An 18,952-nucleotide genomic window follows, 5' to 3' on the forward strand; every position below is an offset into this window, starting at 1 on the left:
AAAAAAAGGAAGTACAGAGGGCTGACATATTGACATTTTTATAGAAAATAATTTGGCAATGACTCCTGAAAAGAAGAAGCTTCTAGTTCTTTGCTAATATAATTATTTGTGTGGGTAGGGTAAGAATCCAAAGAAATAAGAATCATAGGCTGGATGAACTAAACACCCAAGCAGACAAGCCCATGTGCCCATGTCTATTTAAACATGTACCGACGATTGGAAACCCGTAGGATACTGATCAAAATCTAAACATGAGCCAGAAGAAAATTCAGAATCTCAACCTGTAAAGTTGCAAAATAATACTAATAATAATACTAGAGTAGTAGTAGTAGTAATAATAATAGTTGAAGGAAAGAATGTTAGAAAAAAACTCTGTCTCCTTTTATGCTTTTCGTATAATGCAATTGGGTCAAATATTCTAAAACAAAGCAACTGTTAACTATGACCTCTGGCTATGGGAATAGCCCAGGGGAGTACTGGTCAGAGTTAAGACTAGGGCAGAATGTTAATCCTATAATATATTATCAGGACCCAAGGACTTTTTGAACTAGAAAATTTGCACTATTTCATTTTTTTTTTTCCAGATAGGAAGGCAGATTTTCCAACTGTCTAGTCCCACCCAATGCGAGTTCAAAGGATTTCCTTTCCACCTTGATGAGAGACCTTCTCATTAAGGGCACATGCATTTCCTGAGCTGTTGGTATGGTGTCCACGCAGTGAAGAGAGAGGTGTCTCAGGATATTCTTGGCCTGTGGAGAGAAATCTGTCTTCTGGGTGACCCGTGGAGAAGGTGTGAGCAGTGGTTAATAGAGAGCTCATGTTCCCAGCAAGCAGGAGACGAGCTGATTGAGCTCTTCCACATGGGTGGCACCCGGCACCTGCTTGAATAAGTCAGCGTGTGAAGGCACCATTTGGTTCCGTTGGTGATGTTTGTCCAGGGAGGTCTTAGCATCCCTACAAGGCCATCTGCGCCCAGTTAGGGGACCACACCATCTCCTCCAAGGTCGCATCTCCTCCAAGGTCGTATCCTACCTCAGTCTCCTTCCCGAGATGGTGTCGGGGAGAGGAGGGTCTGCATGACCAGGAGCTGCCTCTGCCTCACTGGCCTTTCCAAGGAGCCTCCTCACCTGCCTGTGGCTATTCCCTGAGGGTGTCAGCAGGGTCTGATGAGCTCAGACCTTGTTTTCAGGGAGCCCCAGTCAGGACCCAGGGGTCCTCCAGAGTCTCTGACTCATGGCTCCGACCTCCTGAGGTTGGACCCTGATTTCTGTTCAGCTTGGCTGGGCAGTGACTGCTGAGGTCCTTGTTAGGAATCGCCCACCGGCAGGCTCCTGCCAATCCTCAGGTAACTCCTCTCTTCCCTAAGGACAGCTTCCAATTCTACTGGGAGTCTCAGGAGACTCAGAGTAAGCCTGGACCCTGAGACAAAGACCCGCCCCTTCCGTGGGACATGAGGTCTTTGGGAAGCTCAAGTTCCGAGGTGGGTGGCTGCAAGGGGCTCCCATGCGGGGTACAGGTTGAATATATCAGGTTAATGATCCTACTTCAGATACCAGGTACCCTCATGATCTCAATTATTTCCTATCTTAAAATCCAAACACCCAACTGTGTAGTCATGGTTTTACTTTTCCCTGCGTCTTTTGTTCTGTAAACACAGCCAGTCAGTGCCCTGGATTTGCTGCAGCCCCTTGGGCTTTGAGAAATCAAGTGACACCCTTGGGATAAAAGAATATGAGACTTTGTGCTGAGAACCATTCCCTCCTGACTCGCTGGTGCCTACGTGGATTGTGACCTGCAGAATGAGAACCAGAACTCAGGCAGGGTGACTATGGAGAATAGGTGTTGAAACAAACAGAGCAATGACCTTGAACCTCATCCTGTAAACTATGTTCCCGAGAGGGTGCAAGGGAAAGAATTCCGGAGCCTGGTTGCAAGGGAGAGGGAGACACATGGGAAGATGGAGTTTTCTCGGTGGGGCCCACTGTCATCGCTGCGTGAGGAAGACTTGAAGAAGGGTATAGATGTGGAAGTGATGCCAGGTGAGAGGCGGAAAGTCTAGGAGAAGCAGGATTAAACCCAGGCCAGACCTTGCAGAGCATGAGAGGAAGCTGGCTCTACAGGCAAGGCTGAGAAATTGGTCTTGAACAAAGAGCGATGAGTTGACATGAAGATAAAACAAGAAAGTGACGGGGGTGTATTTGTCGATGTGGGGCAATTCCGGGAAGGCGTGAACCTGTAGATTTGTGTCCATCCCGCTCCGCCACCAGGCTGCCTTATGGGCCCTGCACTTCCCTTTAATGCCATCGCATCCTAAAATCCGTCATTCTATCTTTGAACTTGTGATCTGTCGATGAAGTCTCAGGGGCAGTGGGGCATGTGTGTGAGCAGAGGTGATGTACGCAACATGCACGTCCGTCCTCAGCAGCCCCTTCCTCTCCATGGGACAGAGTGCCTTGGTGACCATGAGCAAGAATTCCTGGGTGTGGGGCAGATTAAGGTCACGTCTGTGACCGGGAACAGAGCACCAGTAGCTCCTAGAAGCCACACTCTTTCTTTCAAACCAGAACTTGCTTAGAACAAGGAAAGAAGGCGTAGCATCCTGAGATCCAGAACAATCAGGAACCCCAGCACGGCCTCTCTTGCATTTGCCCCTTCCCCGCGTTAGTCTGTGCCTCTGAGAAGGGGGGTCAGGAAGGTGCCTCTGAGAAGGTGACATGTGAGCTCAGAGCGAACCTGAGTGAACACGCTGAGTGCCACCTGAGAGACCATTTGTGCAGAGGGAGAGGCCCTGTGGCCAAAGCAGGCTTGGATGAAGGAAAGCAAGAGGGTGGCTTGGCAGGTGCTACAGGAAGCAGGGAGAGGGCAGAGCACGTGGCCCCGTAGGAAGCCAGTGGAAGAATTCACAGTCAGCATCTTCCAATGTGTGCTGTGGATTCTGGTTGTCCAGTTGACAATAGTGATATTAAAATTTGTTTTTAAATATTTATTCATTTTTTGAGAGAGAGACGAAGAGACAGCATGAGCAGGAAAAAGGCAGAAAGAGAGGGATCACAAGGATCAGAAGCAGCTCCAAGCTCCAAGCCGTCAGCAAGGAGCCCGATGCGGGGCTCGAACCCACGAACCGTGAGATCATCACCTGAGCCAAAGTCAAGTGCTTAACCGACTGAGCAACCCAGGTGTCCTTGTAATGTCATTTTTGATAGATATTCTCACAAGCGCAATCAGAGATGTGCAGAAACAGATCCGCGAAGCCTATATACATCTAGCAGACAGATTGAGAAAGAGTCTGTAATGATGAAAACGTTTTGAAAATGAATAGTGCTGATTGCCCAACACGGTGAATGTAGTCAGTGCCGCTGATGGTACACTTAAAAATGGATAAAATGGCAAGTTTTATGTTCTATATATTTTACCATTATAAAGGAAAAGAAAGTTTCATGTTAGTTAGCTTTGTGCTGGACTTGGACAAATGTCTTCTGTAGAGAGGCCAATAAAAACTGAGAATGCCCTAATACTGCTTCCTGGGGCCTCTGTCACAAAGTCCCAGGGGCTGGGTGGCTTGATAACAGGCTGGCCCAATGGGTGAGGCTGAAAGCAAGGTGTCTGCAGGGTTGTTTCATTCTGAGTCTGTGGGAGGGATTGTTCCAGGCCCCTGTCTCTGGCTCGTAGATGGCCGTCTTCATGTTCAAGTGGCAATCTCCAAATCTCCCTTTGTAAAACGCAAGTCTTATTGAATCAGAGCCCATGGCAATGGCCTCATTTTAACTTGCTTCCCCCCTATAGAGAGCCTGTCTCCAAATAAAGGCACATTCTGAGGCACTCAGAGGCAGAGCTTCAACATATGAATTTGAGGGGGACATAATTGCAGTCACCACAACCGCTAAAACACACAAAACCACACGCGCCGTCACCCTACATCACCACCAAAAAACACACAGCTTGGGAGAGAGATACCACCGCACTTGGAATCACAGTGAGGTCACCTCCCAGGCGCACAGCCCCGGTGGGGGGATTCAGCCTCTCTGGCTGCCTCCCCATCATGTACGTGGGACCAGGTCTACCTCAGAGGTTGCTTATGAGGCTGCAGCAAGCTATCACCTGTGGACAGCTCCCTGGCCTCCTCACAGTCCCAGTTTCCAGCCTTGCCTACCAGAACCTTCTCTGCCATTCCGTGCTGCAATGCATAGACACCCATGCCTCTGTCTTTGTTCAGTTCAGTCTCACACACACACGTCACACAGGTTATTGGTAGGCTTGGATCACTTACCATTTTATGGGATGACTTCAGGCCTGGGGCAGCAGTTTCACCAACAGATGTGGGCGAGGATTTAGTAAAGCAATAAAGAGAAGCAGATTTGAGTCCTGTCTCCGCCTCCAAAGAACCAGGGACCCTTGGCCTTCGTCTGTTTCCTAAGAGAAATAACAGGTATTCTCCAAATCCCTTTCTGTCATTAGCAGCATATGATCCTAAAACTTTAGAACCCTGAGAATCATTCCTGTCCTAGAAGCAACTAACTGGAGTGAGGGTCTGGGTTTGGGGGGGTGGGGGAGAGGTTTCTTTTTGATTTAGGGAAAAACACACAATTCTACATTGGAACGGACAACTTCACATTTGGTTACTTGTTTTCATGTTTTAATCATGGGACGCCTGGGTGGCTCAAGTCGGTTAAGTGTCTGACTTCAGCTCGGGTCATGATCTCATGGTTTGTGGGTTTAAGCCCCACATTGGGCTCTGTACTGACAGCTCAGAGCCTGGAGCCTGCTTTGGATTCTGTGTCTCCCTCTCTCTCTGCCCCTCCCCCACTCATGCTCTGTTTCTCTCTGTCTCAATAATAAATAAACATGAAAAAAATGTTTTAATCATGTGTTTTCCACTTTGCAAACCACACTACTTTCTCCATAATTGATAAATCAGTGCACAGGAGTAGTAGTTTCTTATTTTTCAAAACTGATACCCTTGTGTCTAGTATTGTTAGAAGCCTTGGAAATATCTACTAGATCCTCTCCTCCACTCTCAATCCCACCCATGAGCCCCATAATCCAGGACGTCAGTTTTCATGTCATATGACCTGGTATAGATTGTTCTAGAAATCACAGTGTCTTATGGAATCCTGTGCCTTCCGGATTCCATGCCATCTGCCTGTGCTCTCTGACCCCCCAGGATTTTCAGCCACCTCACAGTCTACAGTTGTTTGGCTCACATCTGCCCACCATCTTTTCCACTCATATCTCTCCTCACTTTTTATGAAGAGTGTTCAACCCTTCTGCACACACCTCTATTTTATTCCCTCCACACATAAATGTAAAGAATGGATTCTGAGGACAGAATTAGACAATCTTTGAGGCGAACATGCCCTTCAGTCTGGAACCAAACCTTGATTCCGCATCGAAATCAATTGAAAAAATCCCAGATACACTCGTTCATTCACTCACTCATTCATTTATTTAGATTCTCCTCAAACATATCTGGTAAATCATTCTTTTATTTATTTAAAAAAAATTAACTGAAAGATCACTATGACCCAATGTGTGAGAATATAAAGGAAAATCCAAAAGTCCTACCCACAAGAAAATGACAGCCTGATAATGAAGGCATATGAATTCCCAGACAATTCCAGGACAACAGGCTAAGACGTACCATAGAAAGTTCGCATCATTTTCAATCTTGTTATCAGTTTTTACCAACAGAAAGAAGCACTCAGCAGCGACTCCATTTTTTTCAAGACATAAACACACCTAAACATTGGTGTCTTTCCATGGGAAAGCTCAACACGATTATGCACAAGTCAACAAAATCAGTTTTGTTTCTCCCTCTCAGAAGACAAGTATCTAAAAGGTAATATGAAATACACTATAGGTTTGGCCTTTCGAATTAATCACAGATGGAGGGCAATTCTGCACAGAGAAGGGGAATTTGATAAAAACTTAGGGAATCAATAAAAGATGCACGATCCCAACATGGATGGTGGCTTTGAGGACTGAGAGTCCCCACACTCCAATAATACGAGCATCTACTTGATCAGGGTACAACTTGTAATTTCCAGGATGGAAAAGAAGTAGATTTTCTGAGAAGAATTGTTCTTCTGGGAAGATGGAAGAATGATGTTGGCAAATGAACTGGAGGCTTTGTACACATTTGAAATTTTCTCCTGATGTGAGAAAGGAGACAGAGTTGCCTGAGGCGAGAAAGAACCGGGGAGGAGGGCTAATTCTCCACCGGGAAGTTGGAAACTGAGAGAAAAAGAGAGCAGATTTCAAGGCCAGGAAATTGAATGGGAAAGAAAGAAGAGCCACCCACGCCTTCCATGGGGGGTGGGGTGGGGGTGGGGAGGTTTGTGGGTCCAAGTCCCCCCAGGTTCCTGAGCGCCCAGCTGGCTGAGTTCACGTGGACAGGAGAGGCCCCCCAGGGATTATGCCTCCCTCCTCCTTTTTATCTTTCTTGGATACAAAACATTGTGAGCAAGAGAACGTAACCAAGAATTTTTGAGGTAGAAAACCAAGGATATTTGGTATGTTTTCCGGTCTAGGAAAGAAAAACAACAACCACCACATTCTCACAAGCTAAAATGTAGGCAAACATCTATCCAGACACCAATGCAAACAGTAAAATAACAGAAAAGCTCCAAGCTTAACCAGACTTCATGAAAAAAAACTAAAGTGTGTGTAAATCAAATGTGATACGTTTCACCCATGTCTCCTTAATTTTAGGAGACTCTGTAGCATAATATCTTTACTTTGCAAGAATCAAAGACACGGAATAGGCTATTAATGGGCGCCTTGGGGACTTCCCATGATTTTAAACCCTCTTTTCAACTGCCAGGCAAATACAAAATAGCTTGTCACTGACTCTCCTCTTTCTGAATTGTGCCCATCCCCACAGTTTGATGCTTTCCACGAATCCTGCTGAATGATTCATCTTTTGCGGACACCCAGCCCATTGTAACCTTAAATTCATCAATAATGAGGTTTTTAAAGAAAATACCGCCCCTGGATCAGCTGTGGGTCACCCCAACACATTATCTCAACAAACCCCGAAGGGAGAGCTTACGAAATACCAAGACTCAAAAGGCCCTCGAAATTTAAAAATGAAGGTGAAAAAGGAAAATTGAGCTCGCAGCCACTTTAGCACTTCCAGTTAATTAGACACCCTCAAGGAGGTCCTCGGACATCTCAAGTGGCGGGTGGAGGTGTGACCCTGAGCGGAGAGAATTACAATGACACAAATTTTATTTAAAAGGTTACCTGCCACATGCAACGTCCTGCGGTAGGCAATGGGCGGGAAGTGGTTGAGATTCTGGGCTTGTGCGCATTGAGTCCCGATTTCTGGGACCTGGATTTGGGGGGAAGATTCAAATACAATCCACAAATATCTCCTGAGGGCTCCCTACGTACAAGACATGAAACAAGGACCTTCAGCAGATCAGAAAAAGAGTAAAGGGTGGTCCTCATCTTGGGGGGTGGGGGGCTGGTTGGGTTTGTGAGCAGATATAAGATGGAATGACAACCGGGGGGGGGGGGGGCGGAGAAATGTAGCAAGATGTTCAACTGCAATAACGTTTTTTAAAACTTCTGCATATCCTGGATGGGGGCCATCAGCAACTCAGGCTACCTTTCCGAAGGAAATGTTCCTCTGTGCTTTTTACATCTGAAAAAAAAAAAGGGTCTGGATTTGAGAAAAGAACACAGAGGGAAGTGGCAGACAGACGTACAGGAAAGAGTCAGAAGGACGCTGCTCTTTCCTCTGAATCCGGCGGGTACTGTGCGTACCTCCGGGCATCGCAGAGACAAACAAAATTGTTTCAAAACTGGATGATTTCATACTTCTCTTACCCATTGCCTTACTAACACATTCTAAACTCAACCTTTCTCATTCCAAGGAGATATTTAGTACCTAATAACAGTTTAAAAAAGGGGAGGAGGGGAGAAAAAAATCCCTGGAAGACAGAAGCTTTCCTGATCAGGCACAATATGGATACATAAAAATGGGGTTTTAAAGTTAAAAGCTTAGACAGAAAAGGCTCAGAGAATAATTGGCGCTGTGTCCTGCAAACTTGCAGACCTGCAAATAAAATAAATATGTCTCACCCTGATGGTCTCCAGGTGTAGACAAACAAGCGTGGTCTCATCCAGAAGCAGAAGAACTCACATGTGTGCGCCCATCTGGACGCCCAGATCTGGCACAGGCCATAGAGAGCGACAATGCAGAGGGGTGGTGCCATGGATGTAATGCTTTTCAGCAAGGACATGGTCTGCACCGGGCGACCCGGGTCACCATCAGTGAGAGAGCCTCGCGGTGACCGGAATCTGACTCGGGACTCAGCTCTCCAAGCTGAAGCCAACAGACTCTGTCTCCCACGGGACAGAGAAAGGAGGGTTCTCCATCCTCCCTTCCTCCCCCTCCGACTGTGCAGCCTCCACCTGGCCCCTCCCCTCCCCCACCTGCCTCCTGTGGCCTCCCCCCCCCCACTTGAGAAGGCAGCCAGTCACCATAGGCACTGTCAGCCTCCTCCTTCCTCTGCTCCGGTCATTCTGGTTCCTTCTGTGCTCGCTCAAGGTGGCTGCTGGAGCCCTCAGGGCCTCCACGCCACCCGCAGGCCCCCCCCCCCCAAGCCGCAGCAAGCCGCAGCCCCAGGCCACCCTGGGGACATGTGTCTTTATTCTCACCTCTGGCCTCTTGGGCTCCTCTTCTCGCTGCCTGGGAGTGTCTCCCCCAAAAGATTCTGGAAGCTCACTCCTTCCACTGCCTCCTGTCTCTGCTCAGGAGTCACCTCGGGAGGCCCCCGGGACCCGCCACTTACTGTAGCGCGGCCCCTCCCAACCCGGCCACCTCACCCCCTGCCCAGCACTCACCACCCTGGGTTTTCTGTGTGTTTGCTGCTTCTCTCCACGTCCCCAGCCCCCATCTCAGCTCCAGGAGGGCACAGATTTCCGGCTGTGTTTGGCTGTGGGTTCTCCGACGCCTGGCAGACGGGGGCTCTATAGCCTTCTTTGACTAAAGAATCTCCCCGTTTCTAAAGAAAGCCACCAATTTCAAACTCTCTTGAGAGAGAGTAAATTTGAACCTAAAGGCAGAATAGTAGTGGACCCAAATCACATGATGTCTTTAATGCACAAACATGTAGTAAGCGGGGCTGGACACCAAACCCAGGGCTAGGCAGTGGAGTGGGCGCTCACGAGAGGCCCGTGACATGGGCAGGAAAGGTGAGGGGGCCCCAGAGGATCGCTTACACCCCACTGCCCTGTATTGTCTCGGGTAATCCGAGTAGGTCTCTGAAACTACCACCAAACAGTGCAGCAGAGGTAGGGGAGGTCAAGGTTGAAGAGGAGAACGCGGGGCACCAGGGGACCTCAGTGGGTTAAGCGTCTGAACTCTTGATCTCAGCTCAGGTCTTGATCTCAGGGTTGTGAGTTCAAGCCCTGCATTGGGCTCCGTGCTGGGTATGAAGCCTACTTAAACAAAACAAATAATAAGAAAAGAAAAGAAAAGAAAAGAAAAGAAAAGAAAAGAAAAGAAAAGAAAAGAAAAGAAAAGAGGGGAACACGGAGGTTCAGAGAGGTTGTATCACTTGGCGAGAACAGGGGCCACTCTGGGCAGAGTTGGGATCTGAGGGATTCAGCTTCGTCGGGTTCCAGAAGTTATGAGTGCTTCCTGGGGCTTTTGAAGGAGGCGGGACGAAGGGCATCTGGGGTTCGCACTCTCCGCCCTTCCGTCCCCCCAGCCGGCATGCAGCTGGCGCAGACCATGAACACATCCCGCCAGTGAACTTCACACCTTCTCCTTCAACTCGTAACTGGTACAGGTGTCCCCCTGGTAACACCCGCCAGAGAGATCTGCAAACGGACAAGAGCAGTCCCGGTTGGAGAGCATGCATCCTCTGCGGGGACAAGACACAGGCCTGTGACTCGGCCCACACAACAGCAGCAGCGAGGGACCAAGGGCCTGGGAAACAGCGTGCAGATGGCGGCTGGTTGCGGAGCCCATGCAGCCTCACCTCCAACGGGAGCCAGTGCAGAGCCCACGTCACCCAGAAACTGCCTGCCACACGGACGGCACAGAGAGCTTCGTGTGAGTGGTCACACGTGACATGTGCAGTAATTCTCCGAGGGGAGCTGTGAGCTGAGCCGTGTCCCCTCGGAGTCACACTGAAGTCCCCACCCCCCACTGAGGACCGGGTCCTTAAAGAAGTGATTAGGGTTTGTGGCGCCTGGGTGGCTCAGTCCATGATCTCACAGTCTGTGAGTTCGAGCCCCGCATCGGGCTCCCAACTGACAGCGTGGAGCCTGCTTGGGATCCTCTCCTCCTCTCTCTCTGCCCTTCCCTTGCTTCTTCTCTCTCCCCCCTCCAAAAAAATAAGTAAATAAACTTAAAAATTGAAAAATAAAAACAAAGAAGTGAATAGGGTTAGATGAGATCTTGGAGGAGGGTCCTAATCCCGTCTGGCTGGTGTTCTCATGAGGAGTGGCAGTCAGGACAATACAGGAGGAGCAGACTCCATGTACGAGCCAACGAGAGGGGACTCCAAGGAAGCCGGTGGTGTCCACACCCAGATCTCCCAGACTCCACAGCTGCGGGAAGGGAGGCCCTGCGTCCAGTCTGGGGACCTGCCCCAACACAACACAGGAGGCACCTTTACCCCCCGTTACAAAGGGGAAACCCAAGGCTTAGAGAGATGGCTGCCAGCTATAGAAGCTGGACCCGCCTGATCCTGGGACAAGGGTCTGGACCCATACCCGCCCTGGTACCTGCCACTGCTCTCCCATTCCCTGTGTCCGGCAAGTGTGTGGAGGGCCCAGGGGGTGGAGGGCAGGCTGTGCAGACACCCAAATGCACATGCAGACCCTGGCACCCTGGGGCTCACGCCGCCGCCCCTGGAAAAGCACGCAGACCCTGGCACCCTGGAGAAAAAGGAGGCAGTGGTAGTTTTGGTGGCAGGTGACAGTCTCGGTGATGGAGGTGCAGAGAGTCCTGGTGAGGGTCTTCCTGGGCCCAAGGGCCGGCAAAGCAGCTCACCGAGGGGGGTGGGGCAGTCTTGGCCGTGTGGGAGGACCACAGGCCGTCCACCATCCGGATCAGGGCTCAGAGCTCCTAAGGACAGGCAGGGCAGCGTCGAATTTGTACTAGAGCCCACAAGGCATCAGATTGGAGGGAGAAGAGGGGCCACACTGAGCAGAGGTGAGTTCTCCTGATACAGAAATACTGCAGGTATTTTCACATTTAAATAAACATAACTACGTGACATTGTATTTCACATACACTGTAGACACGCAAGCTTAGTGTGATAAATAGTAAGGCACCCAAAGTCCACGGACATCCAGTGGATACAATCTATGTTTGATTCAATAGAATAAATATGATCCCATGGATACAAACATTTGTTTCGCCATCTACACAAAGATTCTCGGTTATGTTCATTTGAGTCTGGATCTTTTTCTACCCCCGAGGTAACTGGAATAGTCTTTCCACGGATCTCTCTTCCTCCTGCCCGAACACCAGAGTGAATTTCTCCGAGCACAAATACAGTCACAACATGCCTCTGTTTCAGACCTTCCGTTGGCAGAGAATAAAATCCGCACAAGCTTTGATCTTGAACCTCTGCAGGTCGCCTATGCCATCTGATGTGCTTCGATGGTATTTCTGCCCTTTGGCCTCACTCTGGGCCTCTGTCCCCAGGCTGTCCCTATCTGCTGCGTCCGTGACAAGCCACACTGCTTATCCCCCAGGATCATGGCTGGAATTCAGCACTCATCAGAATCCATTCCCAGAGTCACTGGTGAAGAAGTCTTCCCTGACCACCGTGTAGCCAAAGCAGCCTCCTGCCCGGGGCCAGCATCGCACCCCTCCATGGTGGGTTTTTATTTTGTTGCTTTTTGTGTTTTTTTCTTTAACAACAAGTCCTGCAAAGTACGATGCCCGTTCTTCCCTTACTCCTTGGCTCCTCTGTTTCACAGCATCCCATTTGGTTTGCTACATGGCACTTCCCGTTATTAAGGGATCCCTTTCGTTAATCTGTTTATTGACCTTTCTCCTCTAAGACGTGAGCTCGAGAGAGGGGAACCTCGCAGCCTGGCTCACCGCCCTGTCTCCAGAGCCTGGAGCAGGACCAGGGACAAGCTGAGGGCTCAGTAAGCACACGGTGAATTAATGCCGAAGGCAGAGCACTAAAAATACAGCCGCAAGACCAAACAATCCAGAGAGCAAGTTGACTTAAGCTGGGCTCTCTGCCATGGCCTGAGACTCACTCGCCTCCACCCTGGTCATCCCACTGTTGTGAGAGACTGAGTAATCAACTATGCACACGTCACCCACAATATAAACTCATCCGCACAAGTGAGGAACCAAAACAAAATTTAAACACTAAAGTTGGCCACGCTAGGCCGGGAACCTCACCGGCGGACAGTGAAATCCCAGCTGGTCCTCAAGAGATCTCTCCACCTGCCATGCATGTTCCTCCCTGCGCTGAAAGTGGCGCCGCTGTGGGGGTGGACCAGCCTTGGGACCAGGCCGCCCACTGTGGGATCCACAGGATGAGATGTGGGACAAAGGCAAGCCCGAAGGGGAACCCCAAGAAAACTCTTTCTAGCTGTTCCAGGGAAGCTTCTGTAAACGACTCTATTCTCCTGCTCAGAACATCACCTGTCTCAAAGCGGGTCTCAGAAGTACGAAATCCTAGGTTACCACCAACTCGAGAATAAAACCATTATTTGAAGGAAGGCAGATGCCAAAGCGATTGCTATCAGAGCTGGGAGCCACTGACTGAGTGGCTGTCCATACCCTCCGAGTAGGGGTGAGCAATCGATTTCCTGTTTAAGCCAGTTTGGTTGCTTCTCAGAGATTTGGAGGCTACAACATCCTAACTGGTATATGCAGATAATTTACCTACCAAAGGAGAATATCAGAGAGAGAGATTTTAATTTGCATTTGCTCTATATCTCCTCCAACATTCAGTAATATGCAATATTTAAAAATGAAATAAGGGGCGCCTGGATGGCCCATTCGGTTAAGCATCTGACTCTTGATTTTCTCTCAGGTTATGATCTCATGGCTCATGGGATGGAGCCCCACATTGGACTCTGCAGTGACGGTGTGGAGTCTGCTTGGGATTCTCTCTCTCGGTCCCTACCCTGCTCTCTCTCTCTCAACATAAATAAACTTTGGGGCGCCTGGGTGGCTCAGTCAGTAAGCAACCAACTTTGGCTCAGGTCATGATCTCATGGGTTCGAGCCCCGTGTCGGGCTCTGTGCTGACAGCTCAAAGCTTGGAGCTGCTTCAGATTCTGTATCTCCTTCTCTCTCTGACTCTCCCCTGGTCACGCCATCTCTATTTCTCTCAAAAATAAAAATAAAAAACATTTTAAAAATAAATAAATAAACTTAAAAAAATTAAATTAAAATGAATTTTGCTTATCCAAATATTTTACTATACTCCCATTTGAAAACAGGGAATTAACTAGCCCTTTATTCTGGTTGTTACGATGAGCATCAGGCAGCAGCTTACACGGCGGGGTCGGAAGACCCCAGGACTGACCCAGGGAGGCTACAGAATCCGTGGCCGGGAGTGCAGTCCCAGCCCCACCCTCCTCGTGTAGAACCAGGGCCAAGGTCGGGCTCGCTACGCTTTGCTGCAGGGGTTTGGTGGGAATAAAAGTAGTAACAGAGACCCTGCAAAGTCATCGTGAGGATCAGGTAAACTGAGGCACAAGATGACCTTGGTAAACAGAACAGCTCGCGGTGGTTCACCGAGAGTGCTGTTCTGACGCCATTGTTAACCAAGGAGGCAAAGAGCGGAAGGAAAGGTAAAAGGTTGGCCCCTACGCACGAGGGATAATCTCAGGAGTAGTTCGGAGTTGTTTACAAGAAAATACAAGATACACGATGGCAGGAAGGGAAAACACCAAGAGATTTAGAAAAGAGTCCACAATGGTTGAAGGCAGAGAGACCCCCCCTGGGCCACGGTGGGGAGGCCTCACAGGCCCGGAGGAGGTCATGGACCAGCAACAGGGATTGATGCCCAGAGAGGCCAGCACAGGGAGGCAGGGGGACATTGGCCCAGGGGTCAGTCCCTGGAGGCTGTGTCCTCTGCACCCCAAAGTTTAGCAAAGTGGAGCCAGCTGTCTGCACACACAGGCTGGACGTGGGGGTTTGCGAGGGGCTCGGCCTCTGGCCTGTATCCGGATGGCAGCTCTTAACACAGTCTGAACAAAGTAGGGAGACAAACCCATTTTAAGAGATTTCCTTTAATTTCGAGCCGCAGGAATAAATCAGGATGAGGGGTTAGAATCCTGAAGGCAAGGAAATCTTCAAAGGAGTGTTTCCAGGGGCGCCTGGATGGCTCAGTGGGTTAAGGGTCTGACTTCGGCTCAGGTCATGATCTTGTGATTTGTGAGTTCAAGCCCCACGTCGGGCTCTGTGCTGTCCATGCAAAGCCCACTTCAGATCTTCCGTCTCGCTGTGTCTGCCCCTCCCCTGCTCAAGCTCTTGCTCCCTCTCTCTCGAAAATACACATTAAGTGAAAAAAGAAAGAAATGTTTCCAGTGTGTGAGTTTGCAGGGATGAGCCCTGCCTGACTGGGGCTCGACCACATGAGGATGATGGTAAAAGTCCCACCTACACGTCTTCAAACAGCAGCGAATACTTGTCACTCCAGGGATTACAGGAAAGCACGAAAGCTGAGAATATGCTTAACAGTGTTGTAAAAGAAGGGGGGAGAGAGAGAGAGAGAGAGAGGAGGAGAGGGAGAAGAGGGAGGAAGAAAGAGAGTTGGAGAGAGAAGGAGAGAGAGGGAGAGAAGGGAGAGGAGAGGGAGACAGAAGGAGGAAGAAAAAGCCTGTGCCCAGCTGTCCCGGCCACCAGAGGGCGCGCCTGGGCCCGGGCGCAGAGCCGGGAAGGTGCCGGAGCCGGGGCTGGAAAGGTCAAGTCCAGTCCGAGAGGCGCCCCCTGGGTAGTCACAAAGCAGAGGCAGCCGCCGGTGTCCCGTGCGCCCTGTGTCATCCGTGCGATCTCGAGATCAAGGACGTGCCTTGAGCTCTCGGAGACTCGCTGCTCGGCCGTCGGTGCGCACGTGAGCGGGGGGCCTCCCCGCAGCCCCCCCTTAGCCGGGGCGTTCTTCCCTGCGAGACCCCGGGGGCACGGCCCCGCCCCCCACCCCCACCTTCCTGACCTGGCCGCCTCTGAGGGCACCCGGCTGCCCCGGATTAAAAATAGGATGCGCCGCCCCGTGCGGGGAGGGGGAGCCCGCGCCGCCCTTGCCCTCTGCCACCCCTGGGGGGGGGGGGAGGGGAGGCCAGGTCTGCAGGGAGTCCCGCCAGGAAAGAGCCGGGAGGGAGGGGAAGGGTGGAGAAATGGCTTTCCTGTGAGTCAAAGGACGACAGCTGTCAGCACGGAGGGGAGAAGAGGTGGAAACCGGGTCCGAGAGCCCTCGGAAGGCAGCGGCTGCTGAGTCAAAACAAGCCGCCAGAAACCCGAGGCCCCTAAAAATACAGCAATTCTTACTGCATCAAAGCGGCGATGAGCGGCGTCCCGGCTGTCGCTGCCCGCTTATTTACGGAACGTTACACATGGTAATGCTATTTTCATAAGGTGTCGCAGCTGCAGCGCCTTACTGGGGGGACAGAGGTGCCCGAGAGGGACCGCGATGACCCCCCCACTCTCCGCCCTGCACGCACCCGGTGTCAACCGGGGTAACAACACCCCCCAAGGGGGAGGTGAGAGGGGGGTGTGCCCAAGGCCTTCCCCATGCAGCCAGCGAGAAGACACACCGATCGCAGGGGAGGGGAGAGGAGGCAAGGCCAAGTTCATCATCAGAGGTCACTCCGAGAAGACTTTGTCCAGGCCTTTCTTTTGTTACGTCCCAAAGCTGAGTCCCAATGGCATCCGCTAAACTCTGGAGTTAGTCAGGACCTCCCCTCGACTCCCCCCTTCCGTCGCCCAAATTAGCTTCATTTTAGATACATCTGAGTCCCTATCATCGCCAGAGATAGGGGTAAGGAAAAGTAAGAAGTCACGGAAAAATATCTCATTCCTTTCAGCAAATTTCTTTGTTTTAAAGAAGTTGAAGGATGATCATGAGGGTCCCCTTCAGGAAACAGCGACATTCCATCTCATGCCGAAGAGACATGATGCATTTCCCGAGTAGGTAAATTTAGTAACAATTTCCTCCATGTCCCAGGACTCTTTACAATTAGTCACCTTGAGAAAGGCAAGCGAGTTTATTTATGCCCTGGGAAAAATATGTAATCTCAGCATGCAGAGACAAAGAAGGTGGGGGCAAGCAAGGGGTCCGGCCCGGGGAAGGGAGGAGGCTCAGCACTGAGCAGATCGCTTGCAGAAGCTGGAAGCTACGACCCCGTCAGCCGAAGATCTAGGATTCAAGAGGCTCATTTAGATGATCCAGTATGTGCCCACAGCGCAGTCCCTATTGAAGGCTCTGGCCCCCACCCCGGCCACTGTATTTAATGTTACGAACCGGCCGAGATGGGCCAAGGTCAAGAGCCCTCAATGTCTGGCTCTTCCGCTTAACAACGCGTGGCTGGTTTCCTTGCCTTTCTGTCTGAGCCCACTGCACGTGGCCTTTCTGGGGCTGGGATATCTTTAGGGCCCTCGGACTGATTGATCTGAGGCCTGGTCTCGCCACCAGAATTTTCCTAAAGCAGTGCCAACATTCTCAGCAGACACGTGTCCTGGAGGGACTGGGCTTGAGCCCGAAATGCATCTCATGTGGGCCACTTAAAAGCCATCCCAAGATAACTCAGGTCAGAATTTAACCAGCCGCCTACAAATAAGAATATCCCATGACTCCACTCAGAAGGCATCCAATTCTCCAAAGCTTCTTATTTCCAATGGCCGCATGAGCCATAAATACATGCTGCGTTTCGACACCGCTCGAGGAGGGTCATGGCAGACAGCACTGCCTTTTTCTTAAAATCTAAAGCAAAATTAGTCTGACTTTGGCAGAATCTTGAAGCATGAACACGCCAGGAATCACACACAGAAGTGTGTGATTTGGGTGCGCTCCTGATGCAAGTGGCTGAGATTTACCTTGTGGCAGACACCTCCTCATCGGTCTCCAAGTATCATCTCAGTCTCTGGGGGAGGCTCGTTATGCGGGTGGAGACACAGAGGGACAGTCCAGTAACTCATTGTTTTTTTAAAATATATTTATTTATTTATCTATTTGGAAAGAGAGAAAGAGAATAGAGAAGGGGCAGAAGAGAGAGAGGGAGAGAGAGAATCCCAAGCAGGCTCAGCACTGTCCACACAGAGCCCGACATGGAGCTCAGACCCATGAACCGTGAGACAGTGACCTGAGCTGGGATTAAGAGTTGGATGTTCAACCGACTGAGACCCCCAGGCCCCTCCAATAAGTCATTCTTTTTTTTTTTTTTTTTTATTTCTAGGAGAGATAGAAAGAGAATGTGAGCAGGGGAGGGTCAGAGAGAGAGGGAGTCACAGACTCTGAAACAGGCTCCAGGCTCTGAGCTGGCAGCCAGCACAGAGCCCGACGCAGGGCTCGAACCCACAAACAGAAAGATCATGACCAAAGCGAAAGTAGGACGCTTAACCGACTAAGCCACCCAGGCGCCCCCAATAAGTCATTCTTAATTGTCAGCAGAAGGAAGGCCGCTCAGGAGCCCTGATAGCCCTGTTCAGTTCTGGGGTGGTTGGCCCTGGTGTTTTGATTGGTTTTGCTGATGCTGGTTGTGTTGTTTCTGGTTGTTGGAGAGCCAAGCAGGTTAATGTTTGTTGGAACAGTTTTCACAACCTCCATCTAAGATCCAAACCAAGACGTCAGGGGTGCCTGGGCATAGGTGCTGGCATCCATCCTGGTGCACAAGGTCATGCGCCCAGCCTCCCATCAGGCCACCAAATCCCAGCTGTGGTCTGGAAGGCGGGAGACAATGGTAGGTAGGTTTGCTCTTATAGGCAGGAGTCAAAGGTACTTTCTCCAAAGCACCTGGGCTCCCAGGAACCCCCTGGTGCCTGTGCTGTTGGGCATGAAGGGCACCAGACCCCGGGATGTGAAGAGACTCCAGGGGACAGAGCTGGGTCCGGGATGTGCTGCACATACTTGGCTGCGGTAGGCGTACAGCTCTGAATGGGGTCCCGCAGGCCACTAGGGGGAGCCGAGGCCATGTGTGTCCCCACGTTCTCAGGGTCACCGGACCTGGGAGAAATTATTAGCTGCCTGGCAGCGGTCGTCACACGTTCACACGTTCACATGCAGCCTAGCCAACTCCGTGTCATATTCAGGTGGGGTGAGGTGGGGGGGGGGGGAAGGGATACGCCTGCGGGGATCCGGGCTCCTTCTCTAGCTGGCAGCTTACGCACAGGGTCACAGAGGCTCGGTGCCATGGAGGGGGCTTGGCTGCCTGGCCCACGAGGGTCCCTCTCAAGGAACATGGACATGTGTTTCTAAGTGACAGACCAAAGTGGGGCCCGCAGAGAGGTGAGTGACTTCGGGCTCAATAATTTAGCCACAACTGGGTCACTCAGGGCTGGGGACCCTGAACCTCTGGACCTCTCCAAGACTGACCTTCCTTGCATGGAACATCGGGAGTTGAGCACGGTCCAAATGAGCAGTGCCTTTGACCCAAGCAGTACAGGGCGAAGGCTCACCGTCCCAGAAAGTTGCACAGAAAGGTCACGTGGTCTGGCCCCTCGGGCTACCCGCCTCCACTCACACTTTCTGTGAGCAAAGTGCTGACACCATTTCCTAAGCTTTAATTATACCTTATGCTCATCTCTTTAGTCAAAGAAAAGCTGAATGTAAACTTCAAACCACATTGACGGTATCGACCCATTATGGCCCCAAAAGAGTTATACTTCTGCCTGCCAATGTGACAGAAGCCACTCCCCCCCAGCCCCCAAGAGAAAGACACCAATTCTTTGTGTCCTTGACAGACAGCATCAATTTCTGGAGCAGGCAGATTTCTTCCCTAGCAGATTTAGAAGACCA

The 18,952-nt window shown here is 50.7% G+C and overlaps 1 long non-coding RNA gene across 1 annotated transcript; it reads right to left on the reverse strand.

Annotated features, from left to right (window-relative positions):
- Positions 1-3,637: 3,637 nt before the first annotated feature.
- On the reverse strand, positions 3,638-8,163 carry LOC120240700. Its single transcript, XR_005530692.1, has 3 exons — positions 8,086-8,163; positions 4,268-4,410; positions 3,638-3,709 (listed from the first exon to the last, which is right to left on the reverse strand). It is a non-coding gene; the product is annotated as an uncharacterized LOC120240700 (long non-coding RNA).
- Between the last annotated feature and the right edge of the window lie 10,789 nt (positions 8,164-18,952).

The sequence above is a fragment of the Hyaena hyaena genome, unplaced genomic scaffold (assembly GCF_003009895.1).
Source record: "Hyaena hyaena isolate Hyena2069 unplaced genomic scaffold, ASM300989v1 scaffold_258, whole genome shotgun sequence".
Taxonomy (NCBI): domain Eukaryota; kingdom Metazoa; phylum Chordata; class Mammalia; order Carnivora; family Hyaenidae; genus Hyaena; species Hyaena hyaena.